This window comes from Octodon degus, unplaced genomic scaffold (genome assembly GCF_000260255.1).
Source record: "Octodon degus isolate 3935 unplaced genomic scaffold, OctDeg1.0 scaffold00149, whole genome shotgun sequence".
Taxonomy (NCBI): domain Eukaryota; kingdom Metazoa; phylum Chordata; class Mammalia; order Rodentia; family Octodontidae; genus Octodon; species Octodon degus.
In genome coordinates this window covers 4358258-4365382 of record NW_004524725.1, presented here as the reverse complement: position 1 = coordinate 4365382, position 7125 = coordinate 4358258, and positions in this window count along the sequence as shown.

Genomic DNA, 7125 nt, shown 5'->3' with positions numbered 1-7125 from the left:
CTCTTTGGTAGTCACTACATGATGATATCCTCCAGAAATCATATTGTCTCAAATCTTATTTTCATGCCACATGTATTAATCATTTTAAATCTAAATTTTAAAAATAACTGTTGAAGAATTTTGGCAGCCACAGGGCAACATATGGGATTCTAGTAAGCTCTGATATTCCTTAGAACCAAGCATGCTGGCTTGGATCTTCCGCTGGTGCTAGTCCAAACTTTTAAGGACTTAGGAGGAGTCTGATTGACCAGTGGGATGCAGGAGAGATGCGATCTTTGGGCCCAGTGCACGAAGGCATGGAGCTTTTCTTGATCCATTTAAGGACATTGCCAGATTCTGGGAGGCCTGTGGGACTTTTTCTAGAGCATTTGTGGAAGGTTCAAAGATGCCAAAATACAGGAGCAAAAGGCACTCACAATCTTCTAGCCTCCCCGCCTCCCCCGCCAGAACAAACCTGGGGAATAAAAAAATGCAAGAACTTGGAAATCACAAACCTGAAATTATAGTGACTGAAGTAAAAAAATATCCATCAGGCTATAAAAGAAATAAGATCAGAAACAACCTCTCAGGTCCAAAAGCATAGGACAACAATCATGACAGAAATGCTCAGTACAGTTAAGGAACATAGAGAGAAAAATAGAGGAAAATAGAAACATGATGGAAACATGGAATGAACAATACAGGAAAAATTAGAATACATAAAACAGATTCAACAAAACTGCCTCAACAAAACAGAAGATAGATTTTCAGACCTTGAAGGCAGTGGCAGACAACACAAATGACATAAAATGACTATTGGCAAAGTGTATTAAAATGACTATCAGCAAATAGTACTAAAATTTTTCCAAACACGAGAAAGTAAATTATCATACAGGTAAGTGAAGCTAATAGAACTCCACACAGCTGTAATTACAATAAATTTATACCTAGAGAGAAGAAACAGATCGCCTACATTGGAAAGCCCATCAGAATCAGGGCAGGTTTCTCAACACAAACCATCAAACGAAGTAGAGCTTGGAGTGAAGTATTTCAGGTCCTGAAAGAAAATAACTTCCACCCCAGATTGATGTGCCTTGCAAAACCATACATCAAATTCAATGGCAAGATAAGATCCTTCCATGATGAAGAACAATTGCATAAATTCATTGTTCAACTGAACCACCAAACCAACCCTACAAAGAGTACTGACAGATATTCTAGAAAGAGACGGAAGTGATCACAGCTTCAAGATACACAGAAAGGAACCACCAAAAGAGCAAGTAGTTAAAAAGAAGAAAAAAGTGCAGCACCTATAGTAGGAAAATAACATGACAAAGGTAATCCAATACATATCAGTTATAAACATCAGTGTAAATGGCCTCAATTCACCAATCGAAAGAAACAGACTAGCAGAGTGGATTAAGAAACAAAATCCAAAAGTATACTGCTTAAAAAAAATAAAAACACATTTAACTGAAGAGGAATTTCACAGACTAAAAGGATGGAAAGCAATACTCCATGCTGCAGGAAATCAGAAAGAAGCACAGGTAGAGATATTCTGGTGACTGACAATATGAACTTTAAACCAAAAATCACCCAAAGATGTAAAGAAGGTCACTACATTTTTGTTAAGGGAAAACTACAAGAGGAACAGATAACAATTATACATATATTTGCCCCTAATATATGAGCTTCCTCCTACATTGCACAAAATTTAATAGACATTAAAAATCAAATAAACAATACCACAGTAGTAAAGGGGGACTTTAACATTCCGCTGTCACAAAGAAGCAGGTCAATTAGGCATAAAATCAGCAAAGAAATAACATGACTGAAGCAAACTTGTGAAGAATTTGACTTGGTAGGCCTTTACAGAGTGTTCTGCAGGGCAACAACAGAATGCACATTCTTCTCAGCTGCACATGGGACATTCTCCAAAGTAGACAATGTACTAGCACACAGAGCACTCCTAAGTAAATACAAAGGAATTGAAATTATCCCATACATACTATCTGATCACACAGCAATAAAACTAGATATTATTGATAAAAAGAAACTAGAAAAGTACCATAAACACATGAAAATTAAATAACAACCTCCTAGCCTACAAGTGGGTCAAGATAAAATTAAATAAGAAACTAAACAGTATTTACAATCAAACAAAAATGTAGATAAAACTCACAGATACCAGTGGGATGCAATGAAAGTTGTCTTAAGAGGAAAATTTATAGCAGTCAATTCACACATTAGAAACACAGACTGGGGATATAGTTCAGTGGCACAAGTGCAAGGTCCAGAATTCAAGCCCCAGTACTGGGAGAAAAAATATGAAAACAGTATAAGCCCAAATAAAGGATCATATGCTGCACCGTAAGCGCCTAGAAAAAGAAGCAGGGGCTGGGGAGATGGCTCAGTGGAATAAGCACTTCCACGACAAGCACAAGAGCCTGAGTTCAATCCTCAGTTCTGACAAAAAAAAAAAGAAAGAAAAAAGAAAAAAGAAAAAGATAAAGAAAAAGAAGAGCAACTCAATCTTGAAGATTAGAGCAGAAATTAATGCATTGGAGACAAAGAAAATGATATAAAGAATAACTGAACCAAAGAGTTGGTTCTTTGAAAAAATAAATAAAATTGATAAATCTCTACCAAACCTAATCAAATAAAGAATCAAAACCCCAAATTCATGCAAAAAGAAGGAATGTGAATTCACTAAAGATCCTACAGAAATTCAGAGGATCATCAATACCTATTAACAAAATCTCTACTCTTAAAAATCAGAAACAACTTGTACACCAACAATGAATGCACTGAGAGAGAAATTAGGGAAACCAGGCCTTTTATAATAACATCCAAACAATGAAATACTTAGGAATTAATCTCATAAAGAACAAAAAAAAGATGTATATGGTGAAAATTACAATACTCTGAGGAAAGGAATTGAAGAAAATTTGGGAAAATGGAAAAATATTCTATGCTCCTGGATAAGAAGAACTAACGTTGAAGTATGGTTAAAATGGCCATACCACAAAATTATTATACAGATTCAATGCAATCCTGATTGAAATACCATTAGTATATTTCACAGAGGGAGAGAAAAACTTCCTCAAATTGATTTGAAATTAGAAGAGACTCAGAATATCAAAAGCAATCCTGGGAAATGAAGAAAAGGCAGGAGTTATCACAATCCCTGACTGAAATTATACTATAAAGCTATTGTGAACAAATCAGCACCGTACTGGCATAGAGACAGACCTGAGCATCAAGGGAACACAGTAGCAGATGCCGACATAACTGTGAACACAAACAGCTACCTTATCATTGATAAAGAGACCAAGTATACACACCCACAAAAGGTACCCTCTTAAAAAATTGTGCTGGAAAAACTGTCTTTCCACATGCCGAAGGCTAAAACTAGATTTTTGCCTACCACCATGCACAAAGGATATCACCATACAGTCAAAATTGATCAAAGATTTAAATATTAAAACAGAAACACTGAATTTTCTGGAGGAAAATAGAGGTAGAAATCTTAAAGATATAGGAGTAGGTACAGAATTCATAAACAATATCAAATAACCAACAACAGAGATCGCATCTTTTTGAAATATTTCTGCATTTCAAAGCAAAGTTCCAACAGAGTAAATAGAAAACCCATATACTAGAAAAAATTACAGCTGACTAACACTCCTACATAGGACTTCTCTCTAGTACATATAAATTTTTTTTTAAAAAAAATCAGGCCCCTCAAAATCAAAGACCCAATCCAAAATTGGGCAGATGAAAAATTCACATTGAGAAAGAAATCCAAATGGCAAGTAAGTATATGAAAAAATGTTTAACATCATTGGTTGCTTGAGAAATGCAAATTAAAATAACACCGAGATTCCATCTCACCCCAGAAAGAATGGCTAACATCAAGAAGTCAGTCAATAACAAATGCTAGAGAGGCTGTGAAGACATAGGAGAACCCTTCTCCGCTGCTGGTTGGAGTACAGACTGGTAAAACCATTATGGAAATCAGTGTGAAGATTCCTTATCAAGCTAGGATTGGAGGTCCTACCGAAGCCAGCTAGTCCCCTCTTGGGTATTTTTCCAGAAGAATTATGCCACAGCGATATAGTTGCATCCATGTTTATAGCTGTGCAATTTTTCATATCTAAATCCTAGAAGCAATCCCGATGCCCATCATCTGAAGGACGGATAAAGAAGATGTGGTATTTTTACACAATGGAGTATTATTCAGCTCTAAGGGAGGATGAATTTGAGTCTTTTGTCAGTAAATGGATGCAGCTACAGAACGTTTTATTCTCATGTTGGTCTGATTTATTTCTCAAGTGAAATAATCAGACCAACATGTACAAACGTCACATTGTGTCCTTAGTGAGAGAACCTGAAAAGAAAAATGGACTCTAAAGGGTACAATAGATACTGTGAAAAAAGAATCAACTTACTCAAAAGAAAAGAGTTACTGTGTTGAGGAGAAGGACAGGAGGAGTGAGGGAAACCGATTTATGTATGCATGTAATCAGGATAGTTTGGACAACTGCACATTTCTGCTGGCCTGTGGAAAGAAGCAGTTAATGTTTTAATTTGTTATGTCTCCTTGTTTCAATTATTTGTACTTCTCTTCTTATTTTTTTATACATTTATTTCTTTTTCTCTTTCTTCCAGATATATGCAATTTTGCGTGCATATATCTGGTAATATGAATAACTGGTTGGAAGATCACACTGTATATACAACCAATACAGCAAAATTCTTATTAATTTGTTAAGTGACATTCTGTATTACTTGTAATTTTTTATTTTAAATCTAAATTGTATTCTCTTTAAAAATACAAGAAATAATTGAGGTAGTTATTGGCACAACCTAGAAATGTAATATAGTCTTTATCATGCGTGGTCCTACTTTTATTTAACAATTTATAATATTACTTTACTGGATGATTAGCATGTTAATGGATACATTTGTATGCCCACATATGGATGCCCTTATAAAATCTATAGAAATTCTTCGTGAGATTAAAATAATGGAGTTATGTGAAATTTATTTTTTTAAATCACAGAAAGCTTTTTTGAATTTTATATACATAGAAAATGATTTTTTTATTTGTATTTCAGGGAAGAGTCTACAGTGTGTACAGGGTCTCAGTTAGATTGGACCCTTAGTGATCTGCCTGTTTACAGCCTCCCAAGAGCTGGGATTACAGGCGCGCGCCCCACCACGCCCAGTCTCAATTGTCTCAGTGTGCCCTGGGGGCGGGGCCGGCAAGGAAGGCTCCAGGTCAAACCCCTGGCATCTGTGCTTGCCTGCAGGTGCTTTAATCCACTGAGCTATTTGGCCAGTCCTCTAGAAAGGAATTATTGAATCAAATCTGTTGAGTTTAAGAATTTTAATGTTGTTAGCAAACCATTTTCATGTAACAAAATACTACCTTCTTTAAAAGCAATGACAATCTCAATTTATCTTCCTATGGGCATTGAGATGATTACTGCAGTGTAACAATGCCCAGGACTATTGTGACTTTGAATTATTTTTATTAGTGTAATGTGATTAATGAAATGATCAATTTCTTTATAATTACTTCACATTTCTGTACATTTCATGGAAATTAAAAAAAGGAATATTAAATTTGCAACTAGTACTTATAACCCTGACTTAGTTCAGCTTTGATACTGCTAAGTAGAATATTATTTCCATAGTTTAAGTAATGGTGATTCACTACCTTGGTACATGTATTATTTAAAGTGTTAATGGAAACATTTTAGTACTGTTTATGTTTGATATATTCTATTTATGTATAATTCTTTAATAAAAATTCAATGAGTCAAAATATTATTTTGTGCCCATATAATATTTTCATTGAACTTTAGAGCTTGTGAAAACATTTTATAAGTAATATTCTACTATTTTTCCATATGTGTATTTTATTTCATCCTTCACTTTTCTGTCAAATATTCTAGTGTATTATATAGTAAGTCATATATATGGTATCATTGTTTTTTCTTTGTATTTTAGGGAAGTGTCTACAGGGTATTCAGGGTCTCACTACTAGATCGGACTTGCAGTGATCTGCCTGTTTACAACCTACCAAGACCTGGGATTACAGGCACGCACTACCACACCCATTCTCAGTTGCTGTCTCAGCATACCCTGGGAGCGGGCCGCACTGAGGCAGGCCCGGGGATCAGGGATCCAGCACCCTGCCCTTGTGCCTGCTTGCAGATGCTTTAATCAGCTGAGCTGATTGGTTGGCCCTGGTATAATTGTTTATATCTGACTTAAACATCCTTTTGTACTTATTTATTTTGTTTGGAAGGAATAAATATACTTTGGTGTTTTTGAAGCTATTAATTATTATATTTGAAGTAACATGTTTACAGAGAAGAAACTTTTTTATGCCACAGTACAAAATGAGAAAACTATCCTCTTTCTATCTTATAATTAGTGCTAAATACAGGATCACTTTTATTTCCTGAATCCGGAACACAGATGATAAAAATCATGTGAGAAAATCCCATCCACAGATTAAAATTCTTATCTTTCATGGAAAAAATGATTCTTGCTCTCCACACTCCAATTGGAAAAATAAGTCACAGGCTCACACACCAACAAAGAGCAATTATTCCTTGTTACAGCCATAAAAATCCCACACAGACAGAGAAGTACTTTACTGAAGAGCTGGCTACTTTCATCAACAACTTTTACTTTCCTCCTGTAGCTGGATCCCCCTGATTGTTTTATCCTCTCATTTCTATTTCTCCCTATTCATTCCCTCCTTACTCAACTGTATCATATTTATCCAGATATCCAGACCTCTGATCAAAAATACTTCCTATATTCACAACTCAAATATTCACACTTCAATAGTGCGGCACAACCTGGAACAATTCATTGATTGAACTTGTGGTTGTGTTGTGACCCTGTTTTACGACTAAGTGCATTTCCACTTAATCTCTGTCATATTAACATAAACTAGAGCCACAGAGTGAGTACAGGGAAGACTTCTTGGACTGATCTTTAATTTAAAAATAAATCCTGGTTTTAGTTCCCTAGATTAGGCTATTAGTACCATCTTCAATACTGTAAGGAATAGAAAGTGTTACCTATTTACACAGTCCCAACTGACAGAAGGCTACACTAATT